A 16,000-nucleotide genomic window follows, 5' to 3' on the forward strand; every position below is an offset into this window, starting at 1 on the left:
ACTAAAAAAAGTTAGCTTTTATGTTTTACCTGCAGTAGGACAATTCAATTTTGGCTTTTCTTTTGGTAGTGAAATAAAAAGTTTTTTCAATTGCCAGGTAAGCAAAAGCAGCTAGCGACTTGAATTTTTGAGACTTAAGAAACGCTTGAAAAATGCAGCTTATAAAAAACAAAAAGTTGTAAAAAGAAGACTGTTATTAAGAAAGGAGGCTAAGGCACGAAAAGAATTGCAGTTTATTGAAGCTGAAGGAGTTTCATATTCATCTGGACATTTTTAAATCTTATGTAATTTCTCAATTTTTGCTTTTTTTTCTATTTCTGTTTTTTCTTAATTAGTCTTCTTAAAAGACTTATAACTAGTTGGTTTAATGATGTGAAATTTTGTATAACACTAGTTTACATGTTTTCTTTAACTTACAAGTGTTATATATTCAAATATAGTTAGTTAACGTAGTTTTACAAACATCATTTTATTTAAAATCAGTTTTTCTCAAAATTGTCGTTTTCCAAAAATGCATTCACTAAAATTTATAAATCTTTAAAACCATTAAAAATATTTACATGAAATTTAAAACACTTAAAGATCTATTGTTATAATTTTATGTGACATCTTGATTTTTTAAATATATTGTTAGGTTTTCATTTTCTATTGACATGAATGTAACAAAAATATATTTTTCTTTAAAAAAATGAATGATCAACTTTACCGTTATATGTTAAAAACAAATATTAAAATATAATAAATTTTGAGATGTCACTTTATTTTGTGTTGTTTTTTTGTTCAAATGAAAAGGTTTTGACTCATATTTGTCTATTAGTTAAAAAGAAATAGCATTTAAAATATCATATACAAAAAACAAGATGGAGGCCATTTCCATGGCAAACACAAAAGTCAAACACATTTTTTCTATGTTTTTAAAATCAGGATGAGTTACTGTATCAACCATACAAGTTTGATAAATTTCTGATAAATATTAACAAAAATAGATTTTTTAGGTGTACCTCCCCTTAGGCCATAGCTAATAACCAGGCATTCATATATTTTCTACGCAATGATTCATTGTCGTTTACTACTAAAGGAGGTCTATAACAATTCAACACTTCTAAATCATTAAAGTAAACAACAAAAGTTTTTAAAAAATATTTTTTAAAAAAGACCTTTCTTCCTTTATTCAGCTTCTAGGTGATTATCTAGTGGCTACTTGCCGAGAAACACGAAAATGTTGTCTACTCAAAGTAAAGATTGTCTTGTCATCTAGACACATTAAAATACTGTTTTTTTACGCTTTGACAAAATAATCCTATAAAAGTAGAGTTTCCCCATAGGCCGAATAGCTAGTAATTCTAACCCCAAAGATATACAGAAACTGTCCAATGTCTAGGACAATACTTGTTAAAGTCTTTTTTAAAAAACAATGTCCACCTACCCAAAACAAAATTTGCAAGCTCAATAGAGAAATAGTGAAATATATTCTTTTTTTCATATCGTTAAACTAATCTCTATGCATTTCCAAGTTACACCATAATTCTATAGGCCTGAATATTGCGAATAACTGACTATATTGCTACTACTTATGTCTAATAACATGCCAACTGAATGAAATATTTTTACTGAGATGCAGATTATTGTAGTAAATCTAATGCAAGGAGGTAATATTAGTCGATGCTTCTATTTACAGCTATAAAGATAGTTAGACATGGACTTCCGCTATCTTGTCCCAGGGAGGAATGTTTTCAGTTCTACAAGTCCTACTTCACACTAGGACAGACCACCGAAGCACTTCCCAGTGTCGCTCCATGTCCTACAAACAGTTCACTGGTATCACGCAAGACTTCTCTTAGCCCGGTCAGTTCAGAGTCCCATAACCTGCATATCCTTTCAGCCCGATCTATAAGAGTCCTTCCTGTAGACACCACATGTCTTCTCTTACTTGTGTTGAACGGTGCTCTGATGCGCACCTTCAGAGTCGGCACGGGAGCGGAGTTACAGCAATATATTATAACAATCTATTATATATTAACAATTATCGAAATAAAATATTTAAAAAGTACATGAAAATAAATACATTTCCTCTTTTATGAAGCTAAATACTAATTTGTAAGAGTGACTTATTTTACGCTCAATAATTAATGCCTGAAAGATTAAAAAAATTATGGAACACTATAACCAGTCCCAATTCTTCCTCTCAAGAAAAAAAATCTGCTTAGGCGTATGTAAAAATCTAATCAGAGTATTTAAATTCTAATGAAAGACCTATAGATCTTTAAAGGCAGACATACCCGAAAACTTATGTGCAAAAGATTTTCTAATCTTTTTTTAATTAAAGTAAAGTTCCCTTTCAGACCTTGTGCTCTATACGGGGGATAATGTAAAGGTCATCTGTTTTTGTGGCCTAATGTTAACGAGGGTGTTATGTGGCCAGTACAACGTCCAACCGCCTTTTGTTTCCCCAACTAATGTCAGGTACCCATCAGGGCTGGGTTTATTCAGAGGCGCCCGAAGATCGCGAAATTAAAAATACCAGTCTCCACCAGGATACGAATCCCGCAATCCCGTTTCGAAAGCCAAGCGCTTTACCCCTCAGCCACCGCGCCTCCTTCTAGTCTTTTTACCAAATTAAAACTATTGTTTTTTTCTACTAATAAGCTTGTAACTAATGTTTTCCAAATGTAAACATTAGCTATTGATTCTTTTCTTAGAGATATGCATTCATTATTAAATTTCTAGGAAAAATAGTTTCAGCTGTTTTCAAGAACCGCGTCCACCTACTCGCCAAAGATTCTGAGCCCATAAATTAGCAAGCTGAAAAGAGAAATAGTAAAAACTGTTTACGTTGCCAACTTTAAGCGAGATGATGATTGCTTATAATGTGACAATTATATTACCTTATTAAGGCATAGTAACACTCAAATGGCCTTGAGTTATCAGGAAACTTTTGAAAAACAAAACATTTATTTATATCGAATAGCATTCGTTGGATGAGCTCATTGATGTTCTCAGCCTTGTAGATCGTCATGTAGCTTGGACACGTTGCGTTGAGATCAAAATATTTGGGCTGAAAGAAAATCCTTAAAAAACTACACAATCAAAACATACCTATCTCACCATGTAAACAAAAAAATCTTGGTGCCAAAACATATACTACATTTTGGTTAAAAAAAATAAATTAAATGTCAATACTATACACAATCTACCCAGCTATTACAATTATATAAATATATATATACTAGACTTATGTTACCCGCGACCCGCGGGTCTTTATTTGCGCATTACTGTCGATATAGTCACTGAGAGTGTTTTGTGAACAATAAAAAGGAAATAATAATGTATTAAGTAAAGCGAATGTGACAATGTAAAAATAGTGTGAATAAAGCTATGAAATCAAAATAGCTAATAGGCTTAAATCCATTTTTTCAAATTAAAACATTTGCTTTTAGGCCTACATATATTTGATTAAAATTTGAGATGAATAGACTTAATTTTGTATGTTCATGTGTTAAAGTATAAAGTAGATCTTGAGGTAGACATAGATCTAAATCTACACTAATCTAGAGTTAAAAATTGGCTTTTATAGAGTTCATTCTGTGTTGCGCATGCGTGACCTTTTTTCATGAATGAATATAGGCCTATCTCAACACGGCTACGAAACTTTAGCAAACAGCGAACGAATGTATTAAAAATGCTTTAGAAAAACAAATTTGAATGTTAAAATGATTAAAATATGAAATGAATGGACAATAATTAGTATGTTTATGTGTTAAAGCTCAAAACTATCTTTGCGAAAAGAAGTTTTATCATCTTAGAGTTCAATATGAGTTTTAGACCTAGACTTAGGAATAGACTCAGTAGAGAGATGTGTTAATGTGTAACCAATTGGTATTGTCTAATGAAAGAATGTTCGCCAGGAAATCTGTAGTCACAGATATCAGAAACTAATTTATGTGGGAGACCTGGAGCGACACTGCGAAGTGTGTCGGTGGTCTGTTCTGTGTTCTGGTATGAAGTAAGACTCTTAAGTTCTAAGGACATATCCCTGTGACTTTATAGCAGACGTCCAAGTCTAACTAGTAACTATTACTATTTGTTGGTGCTTATATTAGTTATAATAAATAAATACATCGTTTACTGTTGCCGACCTAAATTTCGTTGAGTGCCTGCCTTAGAAAGTTAGAACAACTGGTGTCGAAGTGGGATTTAGGCAGCTCAACAAAAGGATAAGAATAACAACGCTTAGGAAGCTAGATGAACTTAGCTGTAAACAGTTAAAAGAGGAGCTCCGAGACAGGGAGCTGAGGATCTTCTGTGAGAAAGAAAAAATGAGAGACAGTCTTTGGCAGGCCCTTGTTGATGAAGGGGAGGATCCGGAAACATACCTGTTTGAGATAGTACCATATATTGGTGAGGTGCTGAACACCATGCAAAACTGGTTATGTGAACTTTGTACTTTCCAGGATTCGATGAATCATTCTATGGAGAAACTGATACGTAACGTGCAAGGCAAGATCAATCCAGTAAGAGAGAGGAGTCCATTATTCAACAACAATGAACCGTTACTCATTCAAGATTGTGGCTGTACTGATAGTTACAAAGAATGCGTCAATGTTAACAAGAAAAACGCAGATGAACAGAAAGAGACAGTTGAAGCAATAGAAGAAGTCTGCTACGCGACTGAAACTTTTGCTGTACCAGCTTTGAGTGCCACAACGACCCAAACAGAGCAGGACAACTTTGAGCCTGCGTTAGAGCCTGTCAATTGGACCTTAAGGACCCCTGTCGATCTACCTACGAGGAGAACTTGAATTTTAATTGTTGCATTCAGGCGGTAAGCAACAACTGTACATGCGGTGCTTCACAAAGGGAGTGCAAATGTCAAGAAACCCATTAACAGGGTCTGAAACCAGTGAACTTCGATACTTCTGTTTTCACCAGCGAGAGAGGCCTTGAAGGTGGTCAGAAGAACCCTGCAGCTGATAAACTTGTGCACATATGACGTTTCCCACGTGCCCCACAGACATGTCTTTCGGACACGCTTGAAGATTATGCCGTGTTTGACAACCTGGCCTCCTGGGGGCCTACGGTGCATCAGGAAAGCGTGCTGGAGCAATGTGTAAGACCAATGGTCTTGATGACCACCGCCATGACATCCACTGCCTCTCTTCCTGCCATGAAGCTGCGTCGGTGCTGACTGAGAGAAAGGCCAGACAACGAAAACGACGCCCCCTTAACCAAAGGAAGATAAACTGGAAAAAGAGAAAGCGGCAACTGCAGAGAGCAGTGTGGATGACTTTGTGGGGAACACGCACCCTACCGTCTGTAGCTCCCACAGACGACCTCCACCTGCACTGACCAACGTCCACCACCCTGTAGGGCACCTGAATCTGTTCGGGATGAACAGATCTGAGAAGGGGGCAATGTTGTAACCCCGCTCCCGCGCTACACTAATGGTGCGCATCTGAGCACTGCTGAACACGACTACTGAAAGACATATTGAGACAGGAAGAAGGACTGTTGTGAGCCGGCTAGAAGTCATGGGAGTCTGAACAGTCTGGTGTTGAGTGCTGTCCTGTGTGATACTAAGAAACTGTGTGGGAGACCTGGAACGATACTGGGAAGTGTGTCGGTGGTCTGTTCTGTGTTCTGGTATGAATTAGGACTCTTAGAACTTAAGACATATTACTCCCTGTGACTTTATAGCAGACGTCCAAGTCTAACTAGTAACTATTACTATTTGTTGATGCTTATACTAGTTATAATAAATAAATACATCGTTTACTGTTGCCGACCTGTCTTTCGTTGAGTGCCTGCCTTAGAGAGTTACAACAATATATATATATATATATATATATATATATATATATATATATATATATCATGGGCGTAGCAAGGGGGGGTTAAGGGGTGATCAGAATTTAGTGACAGATTTTTTGCTTTGATTTTGTTTATTTTAGGTGAGATTTTAATACTAAACCATCACTCGCCCCAGCACAGCCAAGGGTTTTTAATTTTTAAACCCCTTACCAGGGGTTTTTGAGTTTAAAACCCCTACCAGGGGGTTTGAGTTTAAAACCCCTACCAGGGGGTTTTGAGTTTAAAACCCCTACCTAAGGGGTTTTGAGTTTAAAACCCCTACCAGTGGGTTTTGAGTTTAAAACCACTACCAGGGGGTTTTAGCAGTTAAATCCCCCTCTTCTATAAAACAAAACCAAAAAAACTGCAAATGACAATCCCAAAATTCCAAGAGCACAGTTAAGGAAGATTTTGATTTTAAACTCCCCCCTCCAAAATGTACGATAAACCCCCTTTTCAATATAAAGCAAGCAAATTACACACTCAAAATTTTGAAGGGGTTTTGCGTTTAACCCCCCCCCCTCCCTCTTCAGTAGTGTTTGATGCTAAAAAATACCTCTTCGATATAAAAAAAAAGCTAATTGCGCACTCAAAATGTTATGAGCGTAGCTAAATGGGTTTTGACTCAGTTTTAAGTTTAAACCCCCCCTTCAGCGGGGTTTGATGGTAAAAAATACCTCTTTAATATCAAAAACAAAGTTAATTATATACTCAAAATTCTATGAATGTAGTCAAAGGGGTTTTGAGTTTAAACTCCCCTCCAGCAGATTTCGAAGCTAAAAAATACATCTTCAATATAAAAAAAAATATTACACATTCTAAAATCTATGAGCATAGATAAAGGGATTTTGAGTTTTAACCCCCCGCCAGCGGGGTTTGAAGTTAAAAAATACATCTTCAATGTAAAAAAAGAAAGCAAATTACGCACTCAAAATGCTTTGAGCTTTGCCAAATGGGGTTTTGAGTTTAAACCCCCCTTCAGAGGGGTCTGATGCTAAAAAATACCTCTTCAATATAAAAAAGCAAATTACACACTAAAATTATTTGAGCGTAGCCAAGCCTATTGGGGTTTTGAGTTTAAACCCTTCTCCTCCTGATGGTTTTGAGTTTAAAATCCCCTTACAGAATGTTTTGAGGTGGAAAACCTCTATCTTCAATATTATTCTAAAGCAAACTAGAGTTACCAAATTCGTTGACCGTAGCCAAATGGGGTTTTGAATTAAAAAAAAAAACTCGAGAGATTTTTTAGTTAAAACCCCAACAGATGATTTTGACGATAAAACTTCCTTTTTTGGTATAAAATCTAAAGCAAACTACAGTTACTTAATTCCAAGAGCGTATTCAAAAGAGATTACACATCTCTACCAGTGGCGGGGCTCCATTAATAAAGTGCAGTGAATAGTAATCTGTAAAATTGTAAAAACACTAAATGTGGCTCAGCAAAGATAACTAAGATAGATTATAGGAGTCACTTATAGAGATCGGGTCTAAATAAAGAGCATTTCTCCGACAAAATGAATTACGCATACTAAGAGTTGCGATGACATCCTATTAAGTTGGCACCACACATTCATGGAGGTCCTTAGAGCAGGTGGGACGAAGCTTCAGACATTACCAGTGACAGATTTTTGTGGAAACAGCTTGACGGCTAATGCGCTGAACAGCGCGTGATGGTCTAAGTCAGTAAAAATAGCACATTAGGTTTTTGAATAAAACTTTTTAATAGCAGGAAAATGCACTGTAGATACCTCAGAAATTGCATTGTGTTGGCTTTCAAAACCAGAAATAGTGCTTCGCGGCGGGGCTCTTGCTGGCAAGGTGGGGAATCTACAATTTTTCCGCTAACTCCAGGTAGAACATATTCTAGGGACAAAAAAAAAGGTCTTCCGAAAGAATGAAGGGTCAGAATGTAATAAAGATTATGTACACACACGCATACATATAATTAAATGTATTTTAGCGGGGGGGGGGGCGGTTAGGGGAGGAAAAAAATCCTGGCTAGCCCATGATATATCTATATTATAAAGTAGAATGTGTGGTGTATGTATGTATGTTACTTATAGACATCAAAACCGCTTGACCAATCTTGATAAAACTTGGCAGGAATGTTTCTTGGGTACCAACTTAGACCTTAGTGTATGTATTGTAGCCCTAAAACAAACGTAAGACCCTAAAAAAAATAATGTTGTCCGACTCTATTACAGCTATAGTATTTTATGGATCTAGGCCATGTCTACAATGTTGACTTGAGAAAAGATAGAAAGGATTTAGACCTAGATCTAATTTTAAGAAATACACTTTGCGCAGATAGTTTTTTACTTTGACACATGAAAATACAAAAGAAGATCCATTGATTTCATTATATAATAAAAATAACCTTCAAATTTGTGTTTCAAAAGCATTTTTTACATAAATTAGTTCCTTATATCTGTGACTACAGATTTCCTGACGAACATTCTTTCATTAGACAATACCGTAATGAATCGCGTATTAAATATTAATTCGTTTAATTGTTTACTTTATAATCCCATCCCTAGATCTAAAACTCTAATTCAACTCTAAGATGATAAAACTTCTCTTCGCACAGATAGTTTTATACTTTAACACATAAACATATAAATTAAAGTCCATTCATTTCATATTTTGATCAAATAAACATTCAAATTTGGTTTTCTAAAGCTACATTCGTTTACGAAAGCTGCGAAGCCGAGTTAAAGGCCTAGATCTAAATTTATTCATAAATCGCGTACTAAAAATTATTTCGTTTAATTGTTCACTTTATAATCCCATCCCTTGATCTTAAACTCTAATCCAACTCTAAGATGATAAAACTTCTCTTCGCACAGATAGTTTTATACTTTAACCATGGAGCTATACTAATGGAACACCAGCTTCGAGTTTTTTACAAAGCCAAAAAGAGTCGAAGTGCCGTCGCGCATCATTTTCGCGCATGGTGCAATGTGGAGAAATCCATGATGATGCCAAAGAAGAGATTTACTCCGTCAGTTCCTTGCAATGGGTGTAAAACTTTCGTACGCTCTATTTGATTAGATGTGTAAAAACTTCATCCATTTTCTGACTATCTGATATAATAGATAAAATTTTCTCGAATAAGAGATCGTCACAAAAGTTATTTTTTTCGACCACCCTATAAAATGCCACATTTTTTCAAAAAAATAGAATCTAAATTCCGAAAATACAATCTTTCAGTGTTTCTGTGTTTGGTTTATTTACACTAAATCTGGATGAAGACCTGTCTACCGTTCCGCTAAATGCGTATTTGTTACGATATACTAAATTGCACGAAATAAAAATAAAAATAGGAGGCCTAATATAGTTTTGACACTCCAAGCTACGCATTTCTAATCGTTTTTTTATTATTATTATCGAAAGGACTAGGCTATAGGCATACACGTCTCGTGGGAAACAAAGAAAAAGTTCATCTCGGTAATATTGTAGCCTAAATAAAATGACCAAAAAAAAAACAACTATAGCCTAATCTAAAATGAAATAGATCTAGAGCTAGATTTTCTTGGACGAATGATACAAAATAAGTATAAATAATAAGACATAGTCATATGAATCTGATAGATCTAAAACAAATACTGATACTATACTGATAGTCATTCATTAATTAATTATTAGAATTACTTGACTACCAACTGGGTATTTTTATTGCCAAAATACAATGTATTTTATGTGCATTTATTAAAAACAACAATCAAAAATTAAGCGTTCGACGCAACTAGATCTAATATTAATAATATAGATTCTAGTTCTAGATCTAGATCCAGAAAGCTACTTCTCTAATTCAGTTTTATAGTTTAATTCTAGTTAGATCTAGATGTCTAGACCAGTAGATCTAAATCTAGCCAGGGTTTTTGTCATGGAATAGATCTATAAACCTTCAGCCGCCTACTGATCACGATATGACAGTTACTATTGATGAGATACTCTCTCTACTTCTATATAATATAGGTCTAGATCTATATAGTAGATCACAGTAAAACTCAATGTGTACTTCCGACTTTGGCTCAACAAGTCTACTCCAAAGTATACTAGTAAAGTCACAAAGTGTAAAGGATCATTATATATTCAAATAAAAAATTTATAGGCCTAAATGAATCGAATAATCAGTCACTAATTTGACTAATCTAAATTGTTATTTTTTAAATGGCAAGTGTTATTGATGACTTCTGACTTGTACGCGAGTTGCAGAGATTCTAGCTTTTATTTTGATGACATGTTACGATATATCAATGATATTTAGATAAACGCAAGTACCTAGAGGAACAGAGAGAGGGACCATTTAATATAAGGCAAAGAAGTAAGATGTTTATAATCCATCAAACTCACAGAGGACTTGTGTCATTTGTGACGGCATTTCATGCATTTACAGAAGCTACAAACTATGCTACAAAAATGATAGGCTTGTCTTTGATTCCTAAGACTTATGAGGAATGCTATGTTTCCAGAGGCTACTCAGCCCCAGCTGTGACCTACATATTATGCCACACTGAGCACAGGCATAACCATTGTCCACCTGTGGTAGAATCAGTTTTTTTTTTTTTTTTGCGTCTACCCTCGGCAATTAATTTTCATTGGTGTATACCACACCTTTGTAAGTGACCTCCAGCTGTCTCGTTCTGAAGCTGTATGCAACCAGGTGCTCTCTTATTTTATGTCAGTTAAAGTAAGTTGGCGCCTAAGCTTGTCTTTAAAGCATTTCTGTGGTACCTCTTTACGTGCATATGACATGTTAGGCAAATGGTTTAGCCTATCGGAATGCCATTTTGGAAAGTATAGGTGCTTAAAATGAAACTCCAAATATCTGGACTTCCAGTTACCAAGAAAATAAGCTTAGGTTTCAAAGAGACGACACTGGCATTTCAGCTAAGACGATCAGTAAAATTAATAGCAACTTTAATTGCAGTCCACCAAACAAGATAAAAAAAACAAGTGTGGCTTCAATAGCATTGATGGTGTTTAGTTTACTTTTATCTCATTTACTAGTATTACTATTTCATTGACTAAGGTTTTTTATTGTCAAATAGGCATAAGTATATGTACTAGTTCCTGCAATTTGATGAAAAATAATAATTAAATTGTGTATAGTCTATATACAAATGTTTATAAGAGATCACAGCTTAGCTTAATTTACTTAATATTTTAAAACTATGATTTTGTGTTCTGACTCTACTCTAAATTGTTAATTGCTCATTAACATTTACTTGAAGTAAAGATAAAAAACACAAATTCAATACATGATCAGCTCCCAATTCACGCAGATCACAGCCCATCACTTAAATGTATTTACTGTCAATTCTACAGACTATTCATTTAAAAATATTGCTTTACATTGTTATATGACACAATCAAAGTACTGGCACCTCACATTGATGTAGGCCTAAAGCAGCTGAAATAATGACAAATTTTTATTCACTAACTTGTACTGTCATTTATTATCAGATGTGTTAAAACTAATGACCTGTATATATATATAATTGATTAAGCAGGAGCATCAACAAATCTTGAACAATAATTGTCTACAGAAAAACTTTATTCTTATCCAAACAATATACATTTACAATGTATTTAAAGAAGTTAATTTATACAAATCTGTATGGCCTAAAGATTATACTGTATTTTGAGCATTGTGTGAATACCAAGTTACATTATTACATGAAAATAGTGTACTCATTTTTTAAATATTCTGGGTAATAAAAATTAACATCTAATATGATACAATAAAATTGAAGCATTAGTCAAATAAAAAAAAAATTCACTAAGATCTATGTGAACTCTATGCTTGAAAAAAATAGTTTTGAAATTAATTTAAAAAAAAATTATGGTTCTTTAGTCAATGGAATGATAGCAGCAATTATTTAACAATTTCATGATTATCCATTAATCTCAATATACTTATAACTGAAAAATAATTCATAAGGTTTAGATACAACCATTTGAAATAATGATTATAATTTTTTCCTTAATTTGCTTAATTCAAATCTAATATAAACACGATTTCCTCTGTCAAGAAACTTATGAGGGAACAACATGCATGTTCTTCTCAGTAAGTTTTGCAAAGGGAATTAAGAATATATGATGTTGCTTTTTTTGCCAACATTTTAAACCTTCGCACCAGGTTTTAGTTTTAAGAGGAATGCACCATATTTTATATGTTTACTTTTGATAGATTCTTATTGTAATTTTAAAAAAGTAAAATTTCCCTTACATATCTTGCAATCTATGGGGCAGATGATATAAAGTTTATCAGTTTCTGTGCCCCATGGTTAGCGAGGGTGTCATGTACCCAGCACAACAACCAACCACCTTTTGAAAAAAAAAACCATTTCAGACCTCACAACCTATAGGGCAGATGATGTTAAGGTCATTTGATTCTTTGGCCAGTGCATCACGTGGCCAGCACAACAACCAACCATCTTTACTTTCCAAAACAAAAGTCAGCTACCCATTAGAGTTAGGTGGACTCAGGGGCACACAAAAATCTAAAAAAATTAAATCTGAGTCTTCACAGAGATTCAAACCCATGACTTAACCTTTCAGCCATGGATCCCCAAACTGCCTTTACTTATTCCTTACTATTGCCATGTATCCCTAGCCTTTTGAATTCTGAAACTGAAAATCCCAGTCTTAATTGAACCTAGGAACCCTCAGTTCAGAAGCCAAGTGCTTTACCACTCATTCACTGCACTCCCTATTGTTTTAATGGGGCTCAGATTAATAGTTTTCAAGTACAATTTCAAACAGATTTAAAGAAATACTAAATTCAAACCTGTTGGCTGAATGACAGTATATACATAAATATGTATAGAGCTTACAGCATAATATATATATCTTAAATTAAAATTGGTCCAAGACTTTTATTTTGCAACATGATGGGATTTTCCTTTCTGGTGGTGCTATGCAGGAGTCCAAGAATCTCATCTTTTCTCATAACAGAAAGTTATCTAGTTATAAAAATAAATAAAAGAATTTAAAAAAAATAAAAAATATGTGTGACATATGTGTTGACCATGCTAAACGTATATATGTTATTAAGTATAATTATATAATTTTGCCATTCTAAAAATAGTCTGCACCTAAAAGGAGCTACTGTGTTAATGTGTAGACATGGCCCTGACCTTAATAGTTATGAATTATTACTAAAGGTGAAGGCAGATATTCAGTTCATTTGATGGACATTGCACTCATCTAAAAGCAACTATAACATATATTATGATTTACATTTTCATGGAAAACTAGTTTTTCAAAAATACAAGTACTTCAGCTTATGAGAAAAGTGCATTGGGAAAAATTGCAGTACCTTACCTTTAAGAGGTGCAACCAATCATTGACTTGTCAGGAATGCATGCCTTTTTCTTGCATTTCCAAACATAACTGTAATTATACAATTAGGCATAATGGCTAATTTCTTTTGAAAACATTAAAATTAAAAAATAATATTATTAAATTGAATACATTGTTGTATCAAACATACAAATTATCAGACATAATTTTGCCTAATTTCATCTAACAGTTTATTGTAAAGGAATGGCCTGCACAACTGCGAAGTATATTAGGCATTCATGAAAGATGAATTTGCTTAAGAGTGTTATAAAAAAAAACTAGAAAAAAATGTTAAATTCCATCCTGATATTTGGATGTTGCTTGACCATGAAAATCACACTTCATAAAACATCTTTTAGATAACTAAAATAAAAATTGTATAGTAGTACTTACAATAAATATTGAATGGATGCCAATATTATTAATGTCTGTCCAGAGAGTAGAAATAGTATAAGTATGATCCTTGAGCCATTCTGGTACATCATCAGAACTGGTTGGCATGGTTCTACTTGTTAATAACTGAAACATTACAAACATTTTTTTTTATTTATAATTTATCACAGACTAGAATAGAAATGTTGCCAGAAAAAATACCAATGGTTAGAATGCACCTGATGATACTTTTGTAGCCTTAAAATGCACCAAAACTTCATTCATTAAATCTGATAAGAAACATATATGTATCACACAAGTCCAAGTTGATCAGAGTGTCATAGCAAATAATTAACTAGATATGTGAGTTTTATATTAAAGTGCTGAATTTCAGGGGATAGATCCAACTTGACACCACATCATTTATTATTTCATGAACTTATGGGTCTGGGCATGGCATGGAATGGGAACTATTATTTAATGTATGGGGTGTAGGCGAGGCATGGATTATAAATTGTCTTGTATAGATTAGATTGGGTAAAACTTCCCATCGAAGGTAACTTTTACTGATAGATCTGGATCAATTATAAATTTATGGGATCTAGGCCTGCATAAATTTTATCTTTTATTTATATATTTTATGTACATAAATAACTAGTCTAGAATCTATAATTATATCTTAATAATAATTTTTGTAGTTGTCATATAATATCTAAAATATTAAGTATAGATCAGTAGATTTAGAATTTTAGCTAGTAAATATTTTTATATTCCAAATCTAAACTGGATCTATATATTGTATATCTATCTAGAATTTAGATCAGTAGATTTAGTATTTTAGCTAGTAAAATACTTTTATATTCTAAATCTAAACTGGATCTAGATCTGATTATTCTAGAAGCTTAGATCCAGAAGACTAGTCAAGATTTGACTACACTATGGCTAAGGCTAATGCACTAGCTAAGTAGGCCTACTAGTAACTAGATAGATCAAGAGACAGAGTACTAATAGTAATAGACTCTTGCCTAGTTGGGCCTCTCAAATCAGCTACAGACTTTAAAGACAATTCAGGAAGGTGAATTTCGATCCAATTCCAAGATCTACAAACTACAAGTTAGAGTCTAGCTAGAGATGCTAGATCTAGTCTACAAGGCTGATCAATCAAAAATAAAATCAATCATTTCTAAAGTTTGTAAAATTATATTTTATAGATCTAATCTATCTATTTATAATATAGAAATCTGTCTACTATTTTAATATTTAAAATGATATGGCTGATGATATTAATTATTTTAATTGAGACATTGACATACAAAGAAACAAAATAATTAGATCTTATACTTACTCATAGACTCTACTTATACTTTATTGTATTAAACCTTCGAGTTTACGTTCCACTATCTTGACTTGACTACATTGACTAAAAAGGGCACTATCACGGTGACTATGATTATTTATAGATCTAGAATACTAGTCTAGAGTCTAGATTATTATCCTATGATTATTTATAGATCTAAAATACTAGTCTAGATTATTATCTATGATGATGATGATAATCAACTGGTAGAGCTATAACTCATAAGTATAATCAGTATAAACTATAATATAATCACTGCATTCGTTACATTCACTGTCTGTATCAATAATCGTGACAATCGTGTGATGTGAAAGTGAAGTCTAGATTTAGATCTAGATTAGATAGAATTGATAGATTATAAATCTACTTTCTACTATTAAAAAGTATTATTATTATAGATCTACATCTACTAATATTAGTACAGGTACTAGATCTAGATCTACAGGCAGTACACTATTGACTATAGTAATAGTGACTATTACTAAATAGTACAGTATAATTACTATAATATAATATTACAATAAAATACAGCTATAGATGATCGATAGATCTAGAGTTCTAGACGTAGACTAGATCTATAAACATTCATATTGATCTCATGTATGGTCTAGATCTAGAGAAAATAGAGTGGAAATCATGACTATTAGATCTATTGAGTTATTTTTTTTAAAATATCTTTAAATAGATCTAGAACCATAGTCTAAGTCTGGGTGTTGTAGATCTAGATTATTCTAGATATAAGAGATCTATAGATAAGTTCGGTTTTTAAAAAATGCGCATTCGAAATTTAAAATACCCAGATTTAAGTATTAATATACCCATATTGGTAGGGCCGCGTTAATCATTTATTAGATCTATTAAAGCATGTCTATATAAAAGATATTATTATTTAAAAAATATATTATTATATAAAAGATATAGTTGTGAATTTTTACTAAAAAAATTAAAATAATGAATTTTTTACTTTTGCCAATTAACACTCTGGCTGGCAAAAAGGATGACTCCTCAAAACTGTGAAAAGACGATAACTGTATGAGTTGGTTTGGAATTGTGTTTTGTAAGACTAACTTTAAA

The 16,000-nt window shown here is 33.2% G+C and overlaps 1 long non-coding RNA gene across 2 annotated transcripts; it reads right to left on the reverse strand.

Annotated features, from left to right (window-relative positions):
* Positions 1 to 11,477: 11,477 nt before the first annotated feature.
* On the reverse strand, positions 11,478 to 15,467 carry LOC129924541 (uncharacterized). 2 transcript variants are annotated; one of them, XR_008776518.1, is made up of 4 exons: positions 14,949 to 15,467; positions 13,591 to 13,716; positions 13,180 to 13,248; positions 11,478 to 12,818 (listed from the first exon to the last, which is right to left on the reverse strand). It is a non-coding gene; the product is annotated as an uncharacterized LOC129924541 (long non-coding RNA). The 2 variants fall into 2 exon arrangements; XR_008776517.1 differs by lacking the exon at positions 14,949 to 15,467 and having other exon boundaries at positions 13,591 to 14,447.
* Between the last annotated feature and the right edge of the window lie 533 nt (positions 15,468 to 16,000).

This window comes from Biomphalaria glabrata, chromosome 2, assembly GCF_947242115.1.
Source record: "Biomphalaria glabrata chromosome 2, xgBioGlab47.1, whole genome shotgun sequence".
Classification (NCBI taxonomy): domain Eukaryota; kingdom Metazoa; phylum Mollusca; class Gastropoda; family Planorbidae; genus Biomphalaria; species Biomphalaria glabrata.